Raw genomic sequence first — 22021 nt, 5'->3', positions numbered from 1 at the left:
CTCACCTCCGTGTGAAAGCGCTGCAGGCAGCAGCAGATTGCCTCCCTTTGGGCCTCCTTCCCTCCCTCATAGGGCGGGACACAGGGAAGGAAGGAGGCCCGAAGGGAGGCCTGAAGGGAGGCGATCTGCTGCTGCTGCCTGCAGCGCTTGCACACGGAGGTGAGAGGCGCTGTGATTTCAATGCAGGGGGCCCGGCCCGGTGGCGGACGGAGGGGGTGAGCAGCGACCTCGGGGGGGGGGGGGGGGGGGGGGGGGGGTCCCAGGGCCCGGCAGCCTTGCCCCAGGCCCGGCCCAGTCTCTCTGCGGCCCTGCTTCCCATGAGTAGAAAAAGCTGAAGAAAGCTCTTCCTGGCTTGAATTCAGCTGAAACCACAGCCTGTAGGTCAGAGGTGTGCAATGTCGGTTCTCAAAGGCCTCAACCCAGTTGGGTTTTCAGGATTTCCACAATGAATGTGCACGAGATCTACTTGCGTTCACTGCCTCCATTGTATGCAAACAGATCTCATGCATATTCATTGTGGAAATCCTGAAAACCCAACTGGGTTGCAGCCCTCAAGGACTGACATTGCAGATCCGTGCCGTAGGTTACTTTGCCACCTCACTCCAGGTCAATTATTCTAGTCCTGGTTTTCACCTAGTCTATGCAGGGAACTTAGGGGGCCTTTTGCAAAGCTGCACTAGTGTTTTTAGCTCACAGTAAAATCATTTGGCAGTAAACTCAGAGACGCCCATGGGAATATCATGGGCATCTCAGCGTTTATCGCCAGCTGATTTTTACCGTGAGTTAAAAGCCCTAGCACAGAAGGCTCCCTTAGTGTCAACTTATGCAGGGAGATCAATGGTGGACAAAAGCAAAACTACAACTCCCTGCATGCAATGGGCTAAACCCAGAACTGGATCAGTCTCTTAGGTTAACATAGGATGAGATACCTATGCCTACGGGAAATGGTGAAGAAAAGGAAAACCAATAAGGAACGAAAAAAAGATAGCAGTAGGGGGAGGGGCAGGGGGAGTCTTCTTGCTTCCTGGTCCATCCTCTTCATTTCCTGTTTGACAGTCTGGAGGAGTGAGCTGCGGCCTTTACTGTCACTGTGCTATGGTGCCCATCAGGTGGCAGCCTACACCCACCCTGTGCTCTTGAGGTGGATATTGCGGGCAGGCCAAGCTTTTGGGTTCTGTTCTGGTCCATCTATAGGGGTCCTCAGTTCCTCAGCTGAATGAATCGATCCCACCTCGCAGAACCCCTTGCTGTTCCCTTACTGAGGAATAGAGGAGCAGCCAAGTGGATAGAGTGCTAGGACTGCCAAGGTGAAATCCAGTTCAAATTCCTTGGTTGCTGTTTCTGAGCTTCAGCAAGTCATTTCACCCTCCATTTCCTCAGGAGAGGGGCATAGCCACAGTTGGACCCGGGTGGGCCTGTCTCCACCCAGTTTCGGCTCAGGCACACCAAAAATTCTGGTTGACGGGAATCTCCAAGCCCCGCAAGTTGAAGATGTCCTTCGGCAGCCAGAACAAACGATTTTCCTATCTTCTTCGGCTGGTGGCGCTTTTCACCCGTTGCCGCAGCACCAACCCCCCCCCCCCCCCCGCCTCGTGCGCATGCTTGTTTTTTGGCGCATGCCTGAAAACTGAGCATATGCAGGAGGAGAGAGGCCAGTACAATGGCAATGAATGGAAAGTGCCGTCAGTTGTAGCAGGTAGGAAAATCACTTGTTCTGGCCGCTGGGGGACATCTTCAGCTGGCAGGGTTTGGGGATCCCCGCCAGCTCAGGTATTTATGTTATTCTTTGGAGTCAGTGGTGTGTGGCAAGGGCAGAAAGCATGCGCATGGAGGGGGGGGGGGGGGATTGTATGTCCACACATTTTGAGCTCAGGCCCACCCAGAATACTACTACTTCAGGTAGAAAGTTAGAGGTTGATTCTCAAAACCTACCGCCGGCATTAAGACCAGTTAGCACCGGAATAGCACGCATATTAATCTGCTCAGAGGGTATTAGCACTGGAAACATGCAAGCCAGATGGCCACAAATTATATGTAAATGCAGTCAAACTCATGTTAATGAGGTTGTTTGCTATGCCTTCCCAGTGTTCAGAGAACAGCGCCCAAACAAACCCCGTTCCTAATGCTGGAAACCTACCGCCAGCTCGGAACTGGCATTAGGGGGTTTGAACAGAAGATCTCTTATGATTTTCTCTTTCAAATCTGCTAGTTTTGATTTCTTTCGGGAGCAGAAGGAAGCCCCTGCAAGCCTGTAAGCGCCAGTACTGAGAGAAAGAAATGTGCACGAGCCTGAGCAAACCCGAAATGTTGAAAGCAGACATTGGCACATGTTTTCTGTGCTTAAATATAAGCCTCTTCCAAGTTAAAAAAAAATAATTTTTTTTGAAAAGCTTATATTTAAAGAGCGGTGCCTCCGTGTGCTTTGCCTGGCTCATTTGCACAAGAGCTGAGCTTACCGTGAAACTCTTCTGTGCACGTGCCAAGCATGTTCCCCCCTTGCTTTCACTCGTACAGCACGCATACAATTTGAATACCATTTACTTTGAGCATTTTGCAAGCTAGTTTTCTGCGCTGTTCCGGCGGTCCGGGTTCTGCATTGTTGACTTTAGCGTCTCAGCCCTCCAGGGACAGAAGATACTTGTACCTGAATTCAACTCAGGTGCGAGCTAAATCCAAATGAATAAATTGATGACAGTCGTCACACTACAGCAGTGGTGCTTAACCCAGTCCTCAAAACACATCCAGCCAGTCAGGTTTTCAGATATCGCATGCACTACCTCCGTTGTATGGCAATCGATCTCACGAATTTTCATTTTGGATAACCTGATTGTCTAAGTGGGTCCTGAGGACTGAGTTGGGAAACCCCGTCTCCTGCAGGCGTATGCAGCTCTGCCAAGGAAACGCATTCTTGTCTTGCTGTACCCAGGAAAAAAACCCAGTATTGAGACTGCCACCTCCCCAACACACATGCACAACTCTGCCAAGGCACCTCATTCTAGCCTACAGTGCCCACAGCAAGCCAGCACTAAGACTAGCCATCCCACCTCATGCACACACAGCTCAGCCAATGCACCTCATTCCTACCCCACAGTTGAACCTTGTGTTCTAACACTGACACCTCACGTCAGCAGTCAGGTCTGTGAGGCTGTCTTGGAGATGGAGGTGGAGTTCATGACTCTCCAGCCCTCTCTTATTCACAGACAGGAGACACTGTTGAGAAGTTTTTATTGCAGGTGAGGAGTAGACATGAGCTTGATGATGGGAGACTGGGGCGTTGGGTGCTGGTATCACTGCAGTTCTTACTCACAATTATGACCTGGCTTGGAATTTCTTCCAGCCAGCCTAGGAAGCAAAGTGCTATTAGTCAGTTTAATACCTAAAATGGTTTCAGGTTTCTTTGGGCTAACAGATATCAAATGTAGGGGGGGGGGGGAGGGAAGAGGAGTAGAGGGAAAGAGAGGAAGGGCGGAGGGAGAGAGACGGGAGAAGAGGGATAAAGACGGCTGCAGAGAGGGAGAAAAAGGAGGGAGGGAGAGAGGGGCTTATAAAAAAAGAGGGAGAGATGGGTGGGAGGAGGAATAAAATGAGAGAGGGGAGAGAATGGTAAGGGAGAAGGAGGAAAGAGCAGAGAATGGTAGTGTAAAATGACCTTATGCTGGTGCAAAAGGTGCCAAAATCAGCTCTTGGGGGACAGTATCTCTTTGCCAGAGCAGATCAGTCACTTCATATAGGTTTTTTTTTTGATTTTTTTTTTTGATTTTTTTCTTTCTTTCTTTCTTTTGTTTTCTTTCTTTTTTTTGTTTTTTTTTTTGCATAAGCTTTGATTACCAGTTCATTCAGTGCAAGTTTTCTCTAAAAAAGGAGAACTCCTATCCATCCAAAGCTACCCTCTATTTACATAGTGCTACAGCCGCAGCCCCCCCCTGCCCCACCCCTTATGCACAGGAGGAGGAAAGAAGGCAGGAGATTCACCTCTCTGCAAGAATTTGGGGGTGGAGGTGGGGGGAGGTTCCAGTGTTTGCAGCCACTGGGGATGCTCAGTGTGTTACCAGTGACTTACGATGATAAAATATGTTCACTTCTGTGTTATGCCAGCAGGAGGAAGGCGTGGAGTGATTATGCCCTTCCCTTGACCTCTCTCTGTCTGAAGAATCAGGGGTATGAGGGTGACAGGGTCTCTCTGCCTCTCCCCCTTCTCCTCTCATTCTCCACAGGATCAGGGGTACAAGGGTGATAACACCTTTCTGCTCTACGCTCTTTTCTCCCCTCATGCTCTGCAGGATTCAGGGTACAAAGATAACAGGACCTCTCTGCTTCCCTCCAACTTCCCCTTCCTTCCTGGGGTATAATAGTGAGGGTACAGGGCCCCTCACACACCACAGGCACTGAACTAATTGGGGGAGGGGGACTTCAATCAGACAATCCTGAAAAGTTTTGATGTGGGTGTAGAGGTTGGGGTGAAAGGGTCTATAGCAAAAATGGGGGACTGTTCTTTAGATTCACACCTGGAGGGATGAGGGAAGAAGCAAAACTGTGGGTGGCAACTATCGCCTCTAAATATCATATTCCAGTAGGTACTGTTCTGTATAGTCTTTAGCCAGCTCAACCTTCAGAACACAGGTACAAAACTGGGCCATCGCCTCCCAGAGCTCAGGCACCAGGAACAGCTCACACATGACATTCCCCTCCAGCGTCTGGATGCGGTTCTGCAGATGTGCCAGCAGCTGGCTCTGGATGCGGCTGAAGTCCTGGCCGAAGACATCAACATTCAGGTAGACCCAGTCCTGCCCCTTGGGAATGGGAAAGGGTGGGCTGCAGACCGTGGCTACCAGGGGGTCCGCCCTGCTGTCCACCATCCAGCGTAGCTCCTTCTTCAGCAGCAGAGCTAGGTTGCTGGCCAGTGGCTGGAAGGGCTGCCAGTCCTGGATGATGGTCTGGCCAGGCAGCACCTTCCTGATGAAGACTGGGTCCAGCACCACAGCCGGCACCTCGCTCTTCTCCAGTAGCAGGGCAGGTGGCAGGCGGTTTGACCCCCGTAGTGCCGCAAACTATGTCACGAAGCCGCAAGGAAAAGTCTCGGGCGTTGAACTTCATAAGTAGGAGAGCCTGGGGGGGAGAGATAGTGAGACACAGAGACAGAGGCAAAAAGAGGAAGAAGGGAGAGCAATAATACACAAAGATGGGAACGAGAGAAAGGAAAAACAAGAACAGGAGAGAAAGTGACAGAAGAGGAGACAGAGAGGGAAAGAGAGTGATAAAAAATGCAAAAATGGGAGAAAGAAAGAAAGAGAAGACAGAGAAAAGATGAAAAGGGGAGCGAGGTGCAATAATAACAGTGATGAGGAGAAAGAAAGAGAAAGAAAAGAGTGAGATGAGGAGGGGGAGTAGAGAGCCATAATAACACAAAGAAAAAGGGGAAAAGAGAAAGAGACAGAAGAGGGGTAGAGAGAGCAATGATACCACAGAGATGGGAGAAAGAGAGAAAAAAAGATTAAAAAAAGAAAGAAAAAGAAAAGAGGAAAGACAAGGGCAAGAGAAAGGGAAGAGGGGAGACAGTGATAAAGAAAGAAAGAAAGAAAGAAAGAAAGAAAGAAAGAAAGAAGAAGAGGAGTCAGAGAGAGGGACAAGGGAAGAGAGAGCAATATAAAACAGGAGGTGAAAAAAGAAAAAGAAAGGAAAAACAAGAACATATAGAGAGAGAGGAAGAAGAAGAAGAAACAGCAAAAGAAAGGGTAATATAAAACAGAGATTAAGGAAAAGAAAGAATGAAAGAACAGGGAAAATATGAATAAAGAGAAACAAGATGGGTGGGGAGAAAGAGAGGAGAATGACGTTCACAATCATAACATACACACAGGAGAAGACGGAGAGATTCATACACAAAGAGTGACAGTGGAGAGACAGACAAATTTAGATAGGCAAAGACAAAAACAGAGGGAAAAAATTCAGAAGGGAGAGAAAGATAGAGAACAGGAGGGTGAGAGAGAGGGAGAGAGAGAGAGAGAGAGGGGAAGTGAGAGACAGATAGAGAGAGAGAGAGTGTGTCAGTGTTTAATGGGGATCCCTCTGCAGAGCAGAGCTAAAATTCCCAGACTAGGGACAAAGTCTGTGGCCAGGATGCAACTGCTACAGGGGATCCCCCTCTCCTGAAGGGATTGCTGTCCCCCCCTCCCCCTCCAGCTCCCACTTTGAGGGAACTGCTGATTGCATTCATCCATCTGGTGCCCAAGTCAAATCAGAGCCTGTAAGAGGAGAGCAGAGTTTTACTTTCCAGGATGGTGTACAGGACTGTGGAACTCCTGCTGGAGACAGCTCTCAGGGCTCAGAACCAGGAGGCTGGGAGGAGTCCAACTGACACCATGAGGCTGTGATACTGGTGAGGGTAGAGAAATGACATAACAGAAGGGACTCCTCTCACATGGTTTCAGAAATGGAATACCAGCCTCACCCAGAAGATGGGGCAAACTCAAAAGTAAGATTCCCTCAGTAGCAGGAAGCCAGGGTTCAAATCCTGCATTTCCCCACCGATGCTCCTAGTGACCTTGACCAAGTTAGTTCCCCCTCCAATACCAATACTTAGACTGTAAGCCAGTTTGGATGGGGAAATAACTCATGTTGAGCCCAGATTTGGAAAAGATGAGGGATAAAAGTCCAAATTCAAAGACAAAGTTCCTCCTATCTCAGGCAGGGAGCCCCTCCCTCTGTTCGATACTACATTGAAAACCTTCTGCTATCTCTAGTCAAACAGCAGCTCCCTCTGCTCGATACTGGATTAGAACCTTCTACTACTCAGTCACAGAGCTGCTCCCTCTGCTTGATACTAAATTACAAAACCTTCTGCTATCTTAGGCAGGAAGCTGCTCCCCTCCGCTTGATACTAGATGAAGAAACTTCTTCTGTCTCAGCCATGGAGCTGCTTCCTCACTCAAAGATAGATAAAGAACTTTCTGCTATTTCAGCCATAGAGCTGCTCCCTTCACTTAGTACTAGATTACGAATCTTCTGCTAACTCATGAAAGAGCTGCTCCCTCCACTTGGTACTAGACGAAGACCTTCTTCTATCTCAGGCAGGGGAGCCGCTTGCTGTGCTCGATACTAGATTAAGAAACTTCCGCTATCTCAGCCAGGGAGCTGCTCCCTAACACAGCTAGTTTACTGCAGTAAAGACTAAGTAGCCCACCCTGTCTCTCAGTTTCCAGCTATGGAAGCTTCAACCTTGATCAATTCCAGAATATCATTTCTCATTCCAGTCAATTCTTGTGGTTCACTGGTTTTCCACCATCTCATGTAAATGGTCAATCTACAACATGTCATTCTAGATCCTAGCACAGCCTAGAAGATGATAAAAGACAAATTCTTGAGGCCCATGCAGTGAGTCTTCCATACCTCACTCCCAGAAGACCACCACAGACCTCCAGTTAATCCCCGGCCTCCAATTCTTCTCCCTCTAGAGCTCCTCTTTCCTTATCCCAGTTTTTCGTGAATTCTTTGACTATTGTTATCCCTCTACCACCTTTCCAAGAACAAATAGTTTCTGAAGTTGCTACTAAGTCTACTCTGTCCCCCACCAGCCCACCATCCCAGAGCCTCCTACCATAACCTCTATTCCAGAACATTCTCTCCTCATTTTGCTGCTTGTGATCGATTTCTACCTTTGAGGTACTTGATTGTCTCTGGAAGAGAGAGTAGAGGTGAACCAAAAAAACTTCCAGCAGCCAAGTTGTAGATAAATGAAATTTTATCGACAAAGTGTGGATGCTTTGTCAATAAAATGTTGTTCATCTACACTTTGGCTGATGGAAGTTCTTTTGGTCCACCCTACTCTCTCTCTCACAGGCACTTTTTACGTAGGGCTGCTCTTCCTGTTTTTATGACTGTGACTTGACTGTCCTCTGTCATATTCCCCCTTCCCCCCCCCACAACTCCCCTCCCTCCTCTTCTCCAGGGTATGTAAATTTAGACTCTTAAATCTAATCTCACTTGCCTTTTGGTGCAAACACACTATTCTCTCCAGATTCTATACATGGCGCCCAACTTAACTGGCTAACGAGCTGTTAACCATCAATAATTGGATGCTAACAAACAATTATTGATGTTAATTGGTACTAATTAGGATTTGCGCATGCATCTGGATGCAACTATTCTATAACGCTGGGCACCTAAATTCCAAAAGGGGATGTGGCCCTGGGAGGGGGCATAGGTGGGTCAGGGGTGTTCCAAAAGGTTGCACGCAGTGTTATAGAATAATGGGTCTCGGTGCCGGGATTTACACCAGGTTTCAGCAAGGTGTAAGTCTGGCCCCCTAAGTTACGGCATGGGAATGAATTCTAGGCGAGATTGTAGAAAGAACGCATGCCCTTTATAGAATCGCAATTAGTGGTAATCTTTTCCATTTAGTGCCATTATAGAATTTCCCCTATGTGGGCAATTCTGTGGTCTAGGTGGATACATTTGCATGTCCCTTCTTGCGTATAAATGTACGCATACGCACGTACATTTACCCACAAAGTGCCAATGGAGCACCCAAGTGGTATTCCACAATGGTGATGCATAAACGCAAGGGGACAAATCATGGGTGGGGCTCCCAGTTACACATATAACTTACAGAATGTCACTGTTCCCTCTAAGCCAGGTGCATAGCCAGATCTCAATTTGGGGGGGGGGGGGCATGAGCCCAAAACAGAGGGGCACATTTTGCCCTGCTTCCCCATTGCTCTCCGTCTCCTGCTGCAACCCCACGTACCTAGGCTGGAGGGGGGTCCCCAAGGCCAGTCAGCAGACGCCTTCCTCCAGTGCTGTTTGCTGCCATGCCGCTTTGGGGCGCACATGCTCAGTTTTAATTAAATTGAGCATGCGCGAAGCCTCGCTCGTGCTCAATTTCATTAAAACCGAGCGTGAACGTGGGGGTGGTGTGAGGAAGCAGGGCAGGCAGTGTGGTGGTGAACAGCACTGTAGGAAGGCTTCTGATGGCAGGGATTGGGGACCCCTAACAGCCAAACCAGCAGACCTTGGGGGGCCCAAATCCAATTATTTTTTTTTGGGGGGGGCAGACCCCCAAGGCCTCCGTGGCTATGCCACTGCTCTAAGCTGAGCACAAGTCCTCAAAACTGCATTGCTATCACGGGGGAGCAGGGCTTCAATATTTTGTTTTCAATTGTTAAGGACAGGCAGGTTCCCTGGAGTCCTGTAGAGCTTAGCTGTCCCTCGCTATTGAAAATGTGATAGTGAAACAGCGCCCCCATTGGCAGGACCGTGGTTGGCAGACTCCCATAGAGCTTAGAGGGAACAGTGCAGAATACTGCATGTTACACGTGTCCTTGCAGCTGTTATACGTCCGCAGTTACACTAGGTCTCTGGCTGGTGCAACTGTGAGCTCGTAAGTCTTAGGTGCGCTGATTCCAGGTATGCTACCCAGGGGCGTAGCTACGTGGGGCCATGGGGGCATGGGCCCCCCCCCCCCAGATTACGCCCTGGCCCCCTCTACATTTGACCCCCTGCCCCGCCGCTGCAGCATCATCATCAGGGTACCTTGTTGCTGGCGGGGGTCCCCAAATCCCCGCCAGCCGAAGAGTCTTCTTCAGTGCCGGTCAACTCCGGCGCCTTCGTTGTGGGATCATCTGTTTGTTTATTTATTTATTTATTTATTTATTGCATTTGTATCCCACATTTTCCCACCTTTTTGCGGGTTCAGTGTGGCTTACAATATGAGTTGAATGTTGGAAATACAATTTGTTACAGATAGTTATGGATTATATTATGCAGGGTTAAGCGAAACAATTGAGGTGTCGTTAAGGGATGTAATAATGGAACATAGGCATTGCAACTTTGGAAGGAAACAATGGGAGCTTAGGGGCGATAAAAAGGCATGACGCCTTACATCCTGCACCGTGCATGTAGCCCCGTGCAGGGCGTAAGGCATCAAAAACAGATGATCCCACAACAAAGGCGCCGGAGTTGACCGGCGCTGTAGAAGATTCTTCGGCTGCCAGGAATTGGGGACCCCCGCCAGCAAACAAGGTACCTGATGCGGCGGCGGGGCAGGGGGCAGGTGGGCGGCAGTGACGGGGGGGGGTGGGGGGTCGGCGGCAAGAGGAGGTGGCTAAACAGTGCCCCCCACCTCGGCCTCTGGCCCCCTCCCGCCGAGGGTCTGGCTACGCCCCTAGATGCTACCATTCTATAATAGAAGCTGGGCGTTCAGATACATTGCAGAATAGGCTGCTACGTGTCCTGGGTGCCTATCTGTGGACCACCTCCAATCTAGGGAGGAATGGTCTCCGGAACTGGACACAGCTGGTAGCTATTGTCTCAGTGGGACCAGCTGCTCCCTCAGCTCAGTACTAGATTAAGGATCTTCCTGCTGTCTCAGACAGGACGGCCGTTCCCTCAGTGTGTTCTAGACACCGGGGTAGACGAAAGTTTAACAGGGCACGGGTGCCAGCTTAGTGTTCTCTACAGCAGCGCCTCTTCCTGGAGGGACACCTAGCCGATGGGTGTTCAGAATTACCGCAATGCATATGCATGACCTAAATTTGAAGATACTGGAGGCCCAATTGAACGTAACGCTCTCTCATCTATACTGCGGGTGATCTGAACACCTGACCGGCTAGGTGTCCCTCCAGGAAGAGGTTTGAGAAGCACTGTTCTACAGCACTAGAAGGGGACACCATTTTTAAGTCCCATTCTGTGGCTGAGCTCACTTACCTGCTTGGTGATGACCCGGTACTTCAGGAAGTCCTTGGGCCCCAGCTTGTCGTCCTCTGGTCAGTCGCGCGACCTTGGACCCCAGGATGTCGTTGCCTCACCAACTCCGCACAGAACCTGCTGCAGCACTCTGGCCACGCCCATTCCCCGTTCCCAGGGCGCGACCCGCAGCCCCTCCATCAGCGCTGTCTCCCCGCCGTCCACGATACACACAGACTGCAGCCCTATCTGCGTAGGGGGGAGAGGGCAAAGGTCAGCCGCTGTTGAACAGCGCCACAGACACAGGTAGAGGGCCCAACGAAACCTGAAACTGAACCACTGGTTAATGGGGCTACGAAGCCCCTCAGACACACGATCCACTCACTCAAGCTGCAATTTGGAAAACCGCCCCAAAAACCAGCGTAACGTCCGGCATGAGGGGGGCTCAGGAATTATTGAGAACACCTTTCACACAAGAAAACAATTCCAAATCCAGAGACAGCCAAGGAAAAGATATTCTCCTTCCCTGGTTATTACATCTGTATTTCTCTAGCTGCCTCTCTCTCTCTACTTAACATTTCCTGTATCTCTGGTTCTTGCCTCCGTTTCCCCCCCTCCAATCCTTCTCTCTCTACTCAAGCAGTTCCTGTATCTCTGCTTGTTACCCCTGCTTTTCCCTTCTGCTCCTTCCTCGCTCCCTTGACAATTTGTGTCTCTGGTTATTACCCCTGTTTTTCCCCTCCTGCCCCCTCTCTCTCCCTTGAGCAATTTCTATATTTCTGTGAACAAGTGCAAGGTGATGCATGTGGAAAAAGAACCTGAATTATAGATACGTCATGCAAGGTTCCACGTTAAGAGTTACGGACCAAGAAAGGGATCTGGGTGTCGTCGTTGATAATACACTGAAACCTTCTGCTCAGTGTGCTGCTGTGGCTAGGAAAGCAATAGATTGTTGGGTATTATTAGGAAAGGTATGGAAAACAGGTGTGAGGATGTTATAATGCCGTATCGCTCTATGGTGCGACCGCACCTTGAGTATTGTGTTCAATTCTGGTCACCGCATCTCAAGAAAGATATAGTAGAACTGGAAACGGTGCAGCGAAGGGCGACAAAATGATAGCGGGATGGGACGACTTCCCTATGAGGAAAGTACTAAGGAGGCTAGGGCTTTTCAGCTTGGAGAAGAAACGGCTGAGGGGAGACATGATAGAGGTATATAAAATAATGTGTGGAGTGGAACAGGTGGATGTGAAGCGTCTGTTGACGCTTTCCAAAAATACTAGGACTAGGGGGCATGTGATGAAACTACAATGTAGTAAATTTAAAACAATAGGAGAAACATTTTCTTCACCCAACGCATAATTTAAACTCTGGAATTCGTTGCCGGAGAACGTAGTGAAGGCGGTAGCTTGGCAGAGTTTAAAAAGGGGTTGGACAGTTTCCTAAAGGACAAGTCCATAGACCGCTACTAAATGGACTTGGGAAAAATCCACAATTTCGGGAATAACATGTATAAAATGTTTGCACGTTTGGGTAGTTTGCCAGGTGCCCTGACCTGGATTGGCCGCTGTCGGGGACAGGATTGCTGGGCTCGATGGACCTTTGGTCTTTTCCCAGTAGGGCATTACTTATGTACTTATGGTACCCGCTCCTGCCTCTCACTCTCAATAGTTTCTATATCTCTAGTTGTTGCATCTGCTCCCCCCCCATCCCGCTCTCTCCCCCCCCAGCACCCCTGCTTTCCCCCTCCTGCCTCTTTCTCCCCTCAGCAGTTCTTGTATTTCTGGTTATTGCCTCTGCTTTTTCTTTTCCTGCCCCTCTCTCTCCCCTCAGTAGTTCCTACATCTCTGGTTATTACCCCTTCCCTGTCCCCCCTCACTCTTTCTTTAGTTGTTGCCCCTCTGATTCACCCCTCCCCCCCTCTCTCTCTCTTTCTCTGAATATTCTCTTTACCAAGTGGAAGGAGACTGGGCCATGCAATCAGAGAAGAAATGAGCTGAGGATCTGAGAAAAGCCACACCAACGTAGGGGGTAGAGAGTACCGGGGTCCAACGGGACTGTCCCCTGGCTAATGGCGGTCTCTACTAGAGATCCCAGCATTCAGCTTTCTTAGAGAGCCGGCCAAAGACACACAGCCCCAGCCCGTGAGAGCCAGAGCTTTCTGAAAATAAACATATATATGCCCCTAAAATCTACATCTGTTTTCTAAACATACAAACTTGTTGCTGCATCAGGGATGAGGGAAACAGGGGAAAGACAGTGTATAGCTTACATGGCAGAGCACAGTGTCCACTGCATGTTACATAAGTATCCAGCATTGTGTCAGTGTTGTGTGTTAAATATATGGTAAACTTGTATCTCTGCCAATATATGTGTATATATGTGACCAGTAAGATATATTGACCAGTATTATATACCAGAAGTGTATGTATATCTACCCGCGTTATAAAGTGGAGCTGCACTGAATAGCTGTGCGTTTTATTACTCTATATATCTCACTGTATACATTGGTGGTGTTATATATGTGCTGTATGGATGTGCTGTATGTTTATTTTTGTGACAGGTTACCAGCACAGTCTATTACCGTGTTTCCCTGAAAATAAGACCTACTCCGAAAATAAGGCCTCCCCCGAAAGTAAGACCTACCTGAAGCAGTGCCGCCCCGAGAGCCGGACAAAGGCCGCCGCCCCGAGGTTCGCCAGCACACCCCCCCTCCACCCGCCCTCCATCGCTCCCGGAACTACCAGTACCTGAAACGCCTCCTTTCACCTTCCTTCGCAAGTTCGGAGCAAGCAGCCGCAGGGCAGGCCACTCTCCCTTCCGTGTTCCGCCCTCGCCTGACGTAACGTAACGTCAGGCGAAGGCGAGGCACAGAAGGAAGGAGAGGTCTGCCATGCTGCTGCTGCTCCCACTTGCGAAGGAAGGTGAAAGGAGGCGTTTCAGGTTGGGAGCGGACGGAGGGCGGTGGAGGGGGGGCCCGGCGACCTCGGTTGGGGGGGCGACCTTGGGTGGGGGTGGGCGACCCCGATGTTTCCCAGAAAAAAAATATAAGACCTCCCCTGAAAATAAGACCTAGCGGCTGGTCTTGGGGAGGAAAAATTAATATAAGACAGTGTCTTATATCGGGGGAAACACGGTACATTAATGGCTAGTTCAATATAAGTTCCTATATTAAATAAGTAAGGAATACTGTCATTTTGGGTTATATAAGTGACCAGCACTGTATCTCTGTATGCTTTATATAAGTAACAAGTGCTGTCTTGCTACATATGTTACATATATGATCACTGCTGTATGAGTTGCCAGCACTGTGTTACTACAGTTTATATAAGCCGTCCAGCCTTCTATATGTCCCTGTTTCCTAATTGCTTGAGCTTGCTTTATATAAGTGATCAGCAGTGTGCATATAATAACCGAGTATGTTATATCTGTGTGTATTATATACGGTACCGTACATCTGGGTGGTTATTTGCATGATCCAGTGCTGTTTATATCATCAGAGAAACATAGAAAATGATGGCACACAAAGACCATATGGCCTATCAGGTCGCCTGCACTGTATATCTGCCTATATTATGTAGGTGCCCAGTGCTATATATCTGTTATCACTAAGTAATACCACTGTACCGTGTATACATGACCAGAACTGTATTTCTGAGAGTGTTATATAAGTAGCCAACATTATATATGTGCTTCTGCTCTATGGGTGACCAGTGATCTATATCTGCCTGTGTTAAATAGGGTGGGCAGTATGAGTTTTCTTATATGATATCAGCGCTGTATACCAGGGTATGTAATATAAGTGATCAACACTATATATATGGGTATTTTATATATGTGGTCAGTGATATCCATATGGTTTCTTATACTAATGATCAATGCTGTACATATGAATGTGTTATATAAGTGACCAATGCTTATATATCTTTTTCAGTAGTTGGGCAAGGTGACAATCACTGCTGTAGATGTGTCCGTGTTATATAAGTGATCAGCAACCGTACATTTGAGAATGTTATATAAGTAAGCAGTTAGTGTGCCTGAATTAGATGGGTAACGAGGTCTGTATATCTTTATGTGTTATATAACTGATCAGCAGTATACATCTGTCTGTTATATAAGTGACCAGTACTGTATAACTGAGTCTTATATATTATAACTGGCACTGTGTCACTTCATCCAAATAGCAAAACAGGAAAGTCCTCTACAACGAAAAAGCAGAGGCTGACCAAAGACGAGTCACCACTGGAGATATGAATCCAACAGTCTTTATTGTTATACTCAAAAGAAAGAAAGACCCCGACACGGGCCGTGTTTCAACGCACGCAAGCGTCTACTTCAGGGGTCAAACAGTGAAATCTATAAATAAAAAATGGTGATGAAGCAAAACATCAAGCAAATTATACAGTTATTTACATAATTTGTATGTATTCATTTCTATTAATTATCATTTTCCAATTTAATTCATATAATTTTTCTTGTATGATGCTATATATGTTTAATTTATAATTGCTTATGTTTGCTTCATCACCATGTTTTAATTTATAGATTTTACTGTATGACCCCTGAAGTAGACGCTTGCACTGCGTCGAAACACGGCCCTTGTCGGGTCTTTATTTTAAGTATAACAATAAAGACTGTTGGATTCATATCTCCAGTGGGGACTCTTCTTTGGTCAGCCTCTACTTACACTTTGTGAGTCACCTATTCACAATAAAATCATTGTTTTAATTAATTTATACGTCTGCCCCATTGTTGAATAGAGCCTATTTTCCCCACCCCTTTTTTTGTTTTCCGCTTTTTTGTCCTGTGGGGATCAAGTGCACCTCCACACTCCGTGTGGTTTTCTCTGATCTGTAATTGTCTATTGCTCATGTTTGATTTATTCTTATTGTACACCACTTTGAGTGAATTCCTTCAATCTATCTATCTTCCTGTGCTATATAAGTGACCAGTGCTGTATATGTGGGTATGTTCTAAAAGTGGCCAGCACTGTATGTGTAGGTTTTTCTAAAAGTGACCAGCACTGTATATCTGGATATGCTCTATAAGGGCCAGTGCTGTCTATGTGGGTATGTTCTATAAGTGACAAGCATTATATATGTAGGTGTGTTCTAAAAGTGACCAGTGTTGTATTGGGGGGGTGTTCTAAAAATGACCAGCTCTGTATATCTGGATGTGCTCTATAAGTGACCAGTACTGTATAGGTGGGTATGTTCTATAAGGTGACAGCAGCACTATATATATAGGTGTGTTCTAAAAGTGAACAGCACTGTATATCTGATTGCGCTATAAGTGCCAGTGCTGTCTATGTGAGTATGTTCTATAAGTGACCAGTGCTGTATATGTGGATATGTTCTATAAGTGACTGGCACTGTTTATGTGGGTGTGTTCTAAAAGTGACCAGCACTGTATATCTGGATGTGCTCTATAAGTGACCAGCAACTGAATATGTGGGTATGTTCTATAAGTGACCATCCACTGTATATGTGGGTTTGTTCTAAAAGTGATCAGCACTGTATATCTGGATGTGCTCTATAAGTGGCCAGCGCTATCTATGTGGGTATGTTCTATAAGTGACCAGTGCTGTATATGTGGATATGTTCTATAAGTGACCGGCACTGTATATGTGGGTGTGTTTCTAAACGTGACCAGCTCTGTATATCTGGATGTGCTCTATAAGTGACCAGTGCTGTATATGTGGGTATGTTCTATAAGTGACCAGCACTGCATATCCAGTAGGTCGAGTCTGCAGGGCAGTTTAAGAGCCTCTCAGTGATTTCTCAGTTGCTGGAGGGCACTGCTCTGGCTTCATGCAGGTGACCTGAGCACTGGTGGGGCCGGGTGCTCTCCCACAATCCTCCTGTCCCGAGGACTCCTGCATCGCTGCCCCTGGAGGCACCTGTAAACCTACACAGATAAAATCCAGCATGAGAACTGATTTAAAGAAAGGAAGTGAGAGAGGAAGGGTTCGAGGGATTAGAGCCATGGATGACACTGAGTTAACAACAGTTAGAACTTTTTTAGACATAAGCAGGTCAAAGAAATGCAACCCTGTCATCCTCCTGAAATATACCCCACATCTCACCTTCTCCAAAGATAATACAGAGGGAAGTCCAGAAGACATACTTGTGAGTGCTTTAAAGCAGTGGAGTAGCTACGTGGTGCCACGGGAGCCTGGGCCCCCCCCAAAATTTCCTGTGGGCCACTGGTTTTGCTGGTGGGGTCCCCAAACCCCTGCCAACTGAAGCGTTGTCCAGCGCCCGTCTCTGGCACGGCTGTGTTGCTTGCCCTGCTCGGTCCTTCCCCTCACGTCTGGCATGCTTCTTTTAGTGAGACTGAGCATGCTCAGTTTCACTAAAAGGAGCATGCAGGATGTGAGGTGAAGACAGAGCAGGCATGCAACGCGGCAGCGCCAGAGACCGGCGCTGGACAACGCTTCAGCTGGCGGGGGTTGGGAACCCCGCCAGCCAAGGTATTTGGCTGTGGCAGTGGGAGGGAAGCAGCAGGGCGGTGGGGCGGCGAGGTGGCGATGGGGCAGCAGACCAAAATGTGCCCACCCACCTTGGCTTCTGGCCCCCTCCCACTGCAAGGTCTGGCTACGCCCCTGCTTAAAGGGACATTTCCTGGTCTGTGAGGGCAGCACATAGGTTCTGCCCCACTGCATAGAGACACCACTCAGTCACAGGATGTTGAGCAGGGGGGGACAGGACATTTCAGTTCAATTTCACAATCGAACCATGGACGCAAGCACCCTCCATGGACAGCAGCACCCCTCCACCCCCCAGGAACTTTGCAGCCACTCTTCCTTCTCTCCTCACCACGTTCTCCATCCTTCTTGACCAGGCGACAGTGCGATCAGCTCTTTGATCCAGGAATGATAGCGACTCGGAGATAATCCATGCCCCCATAAATGCCCTCAGACATCGCCATGATCTCCTCAAACTCCTTCTCATAGGCCACCATAAACTCCAGCTCGGCGTCTGCATTGGGACCAGAGTCCAGGGTGAGGCGACCTCCAGTTTCATCCTGAAAAGTAAACATGCATTGCTTCACAATCTGAGAGGGCAGGTGATAGGAAAACAAGGGGAACCACGGGAGCGAGGGTTGCAGAGAACAGGGGAATGCCGACCGAGAAAGTTCCAATACCAAGTTCCTAGTATACAGAAAGCTCGCCCTCTGGTGGCTGAAGCCAACTGAAGTGGGAAGCGAGGAAGGAACTACCAATCCCAAGAACCCTCTCTTCCCAGACGAGCTATGCAGAAATTAGGGAGGTGTAACATAGTAACATAGTAGATGACGGCAGAAAAAGACCTGCACGGTCCATCCAGTCTGCCCAAGAAATGTGCCACTTTTTGTGTATACCTTACCTTGATTGGTACCTGTCTTTTTCAGGGCACAGACCGTACAAGTCTGCCCAGCACTATCCCCGCCTCCCAACCACCAGCCCCGCCTCCCACCATCGGCTCTGGCACAGACCGTATAAGTCTGCCCAGCACCTATCCCCGCCTCCCAACCACCAGCCCCGCCTCCCACTACCGGCTCTGTTATCCAATCTCGGCTAAGCTCCCGAGGATCCCTTCCTTCTGCACAGGATTCCTTTATGGTTATTCCTCGCATGTTTGAATTTCCGTTACCGTTTTCATCTCCACCACCTGCCGCGGGAGGGCATTCCAAGCATCCACACACCCTCTCCGTGAAAAAAAATACTTCCTGACATTTTCTTGATTGGAGTTCCTTTTTCAATTTCTTATTTGTATTTTCATATATAAACTGCTTAGTCCTGCCTGGCCAGTCAAGTGGAATAGTGACTACCAATATACTATTTAAACTATGCACACAATATTGGTTCAGAGAGCATTAAAGACGAATTACATTCAAAGTTTGCACCCTGGTCCACAAATCATCTACGGCGAAGCCCCCGACCTACATGTCAGACCTTATATAGACTTGCCTATTAGGAAACGCAAAAAGATCATCACGCACATTCCTCAATCTCCACTATCCTAACTGTAAAGGGCTAAAATATAAATCCACATACGCGACCAGTTTCTCATACATCTGCACCCAGCTATGGAACGCACTACCCGAAGGCCATAAAAACATGCAAGACCTAACCATCTTCCGAAGGCTACTGAAAACAGATCTTTTCAAGAAGGCTATCACAAACATCATCTTAAGGGGAGGGTGTGGATGATTGGGAGATGATTTCTGATGAGGGTAATGAGGGCCAGCTGGGAAGGCTTGGGGAGGAGGAGGCTGGTGATGAGGATAAAATGGAGGTGACTGAGGGGACAGGGGAGGAGAGCATGGAAATTGCTGCGCTGGCCAGAAGGAGAAGGATACAGTGAGAGGTTTCCTGGCAGCTCCATTAAACCCGGTGGTGGAAGACTGAAGGAGAGAAACTGAGGCAGTGGGAGAGACTCTAGTTCAAATGGGACAGGTACACTTGCCTCTAAAACTAGGAAGAACGTTGTTTTGTTTCCTTAATTGCTCCTGTTTGAACTGTGACACTGTGAGAGTACCCCTGACCCAGGAAAAAGGAGGGGAATGAGACGAGGCTGTTTGGACTGCTCTAGGGCCTGAAAAGTGTTTGACTAAAAGACACAGAGTAAATGCTTTTTGTGGTGTTTGAACCAAAAGGAAAGAATAAGACTGTGTTGGCAAAAATAAAGACTTTTATTACCACACTGGTTGTGAGGGAGCATTGTGAAAGGAACAAGATAGGACTTGGAGAATCAGAGGCCTCTCTCCTGTGAGGCCTATCAGAGAGACGTCCATTGAGGAGTAAGACCGGATAGTCGTGGTACTTGGAAGAAAGCTAAGCAGGGTTGGCCCTGGCTGGGTCTTGGCAGGGTGACCCAGTTATAACAACCAAAACGAGAGGTCTCCTATAGATTATCAGGTAGGAGGTTTCACCACCTCCTAGGAAGGAACTTTTTACTGATCAGGGTGAGATTCCAGACATTCCGTCGCAGCCGTAATGGCTGTAGCACACAATTAATTAACAGTAATTGTGGAGAAGTGTTTTAGAGGGAAAGAGATACTTGTGGGTAAGGTGATATGGCCTTATACTGATCTGAGTCTTGATGGTATTTTTTTTCAGAGTCACCTAACTGGCGACGGATACACAGGGTTTTTTTCAACTGTCTCTGGTCTCCGGTGTAGCGAGAGCTGTGAGGTAATCAGAAGGAAGAACTTGATAGACCCCCCTTCTGTCCTTGCAGCCTGACCCTTACATGTTTCCCAGATGTTCCCCTACCATAGACAGCCATAGAGACAGAAACCCTCACTGTAGCTTTCTGAGGACCTGAAGCACATCCAACCACAATCCCTCAGCCTTCATTGCAGCTTTTCCAGACCTGAGCCAGACATAACCACAGTTCTCCCATACCCCACTGCAGCTTTCTCTGGACTGAAAATTCCCCAGCCCCGTGCTGCAGCTATCACAGGAGCTAACCAGATTCAGCTGAATCCACAATCTTCACTGCAGCTTTCCTGGGGCTGAGCCAGATATAACCACAGTCCCCCAAGCCTTCACTGCACCTCACAGTCCCCCAAGGCCTTCACTGCACCTCACAGTCCTCCATTCTTCACTGCATCTCTCCCAGAGCTAAGCCAGATACAATCCTGATCCTCCAGCCCTCACTGCAGCTTCCCAAAGAGCTGAACGAGATTCACCACATGTCCCCCAACCCTCCTGCAGTTTCTGAAGAGCATATCCAGTAACAGCTGTAGATCTCCAGCTCACACTGTAGTTCTTCCAGGAGCCGAGGCAGACACAAGGGGAGCCTCTCAGGCTCTCTGCAGTTCCCCAGGAGCGAGTGACAGAATAAAACTCATGATCACAGAGACACAATAATCCCTCTGCACCGACATTAAAAAGAAAAGTTTCTGGTGGTTCACCTCGAGTTTCCAATGGTTTCTCTTTCATTGGCCACAAGTGTTTACCAGAGTGCTAGTAAGTTAATCTTTAGGGGAACCAAGCTTTGGAGCTTTGCTCTGGCAGCGAACATTAATAAGACTCCAGAGGGACAGAGATGGAAAACTCACTGCAAGGCACCAAATCTGTGTTATAAATAGTTATTCTGCTTAAATATGTATTGACAGATTAGTTACACCAAGTAGGCCCCAGGGTTCTCACTCTTTCCACTCCGAAGAAATTACGATGCCTGTCCCAAGATCGTCTACATCGTTTCACATATCCCTCACTCATAGGCCCCTGGCTCAGCTCTGACACTTCTAGCAGGAAGGAATCCCTCCCCTGTTTCCCAAAATGTAAACTAACGTACATTATATCCCTCTGTTACTCTATTCTATATCCCTGTGTATTATATGCTGAAGACAGAAGGGGTAACTAGAGAGCTGCATGGGAATCTTGCGGGTTATGACTTCTGGAATTGTGAGATTCCCACAGTTGTGGAAGAATGTTGCTAGTGTGGATTACCGCGGAGTGAGGCTTTGAATGCTTTGAGAGAGGACATTGGAGCACCAGAATGAGGCTTGGAATACCCAGAGAGGCAGCCAGAACACCAGACTTGGAGCACTCATTGGTTGAATAGTGAACACTGCCCACAAAAACTGTGGAAGTCACTTTGAGGAACACAAATGAAACTGGAAAGGATTAACTATATTGATGACTAGTAAAATTAAGTAAACGAATAGTGAGGAGATTAACTGAATTATAGTCTTAGGTGAACGCAGAGAAAACGCACTTGATGTCTGGGTGGGAAATTGAAGAAGTGCCCGCAAGAATGAGGGAGATTATGGAGGAGATTAATTGAGGGTATGTGTGGGGATGGAATGGATCTTAACAGGTATGGTTGAGTAAGGGTTAGATTCCAGTGGGAATGGGTGCAATTTCTAACCCTGTGCAACTCTCTAGGGGTGGACTAAGTGAAGAAAACCTGGGGTAAGCAGAGTGGGTGAAGAGGTGAGGAGAAACCCTGAGACCAGTTGGGAGCACTGGATGGGTCTCTGGATCACTTTTTGATGCCATATCCTATGACAGTGGTGAGATCATCTTAGAAGGTTACAGTATTACCCTCCACCACCCTCAAGGACAGAGGCAAGATAAGGTGACAGTGAAAAAAAACACAAAGTGCAAAGAACAGAAGAAGCCTACCTAGCAATTAGTCCATGGGGGAACCAGGTGGGTACCAACTGTATCAGTTTCAGCAGGGTGGTAGTAACGGGTACTGTCTAGCAAGGTCATGGAGACCTAGGAGGCCAGATGCTAAATATTTTGGGCTTTTCTTAAGATGGGTATAAGACTTGGGTGGTAGAAGTTAGCTAGGTGTTGGGATTAAGTTTGGATCTTGAAAGGTCACCTAGCCAAATTTTG

General features: G+C 48.0%; 1 pseudogene; it reads right to left on the bottom strand.

The window, feature by feature from the left end:
- Window positions 1-3851: 3851 nt before the first annotated feature.
- Window positions 3852-20611, bottom strand: LOC115457013 (annotated as a pseudogene).
- Window positions 20612-22021: the final 1410 nt, after the last annotated feature.

Source organism: Microcaecilia unicolor, chromosome 14 (assembly GCF_901765095.1).
Source record: "Microcaecilia unicolor chromosome 14, aMicUni1.1, whole genome shotgun sequence".
Classification (NCBI taxonomy): domain Eukaryota; kingdom Metazoa; phylum Chordata; class Amphibia; order Gymnophiona; family Siphonopidae; genus Microcaecilia; species Microcaecilia unicolor.
The sequence above is the reverse complement of the archived record's forward strand: the minus strand, read 5'-3'. Positions and strand labels throughout refer to the sequence as shown.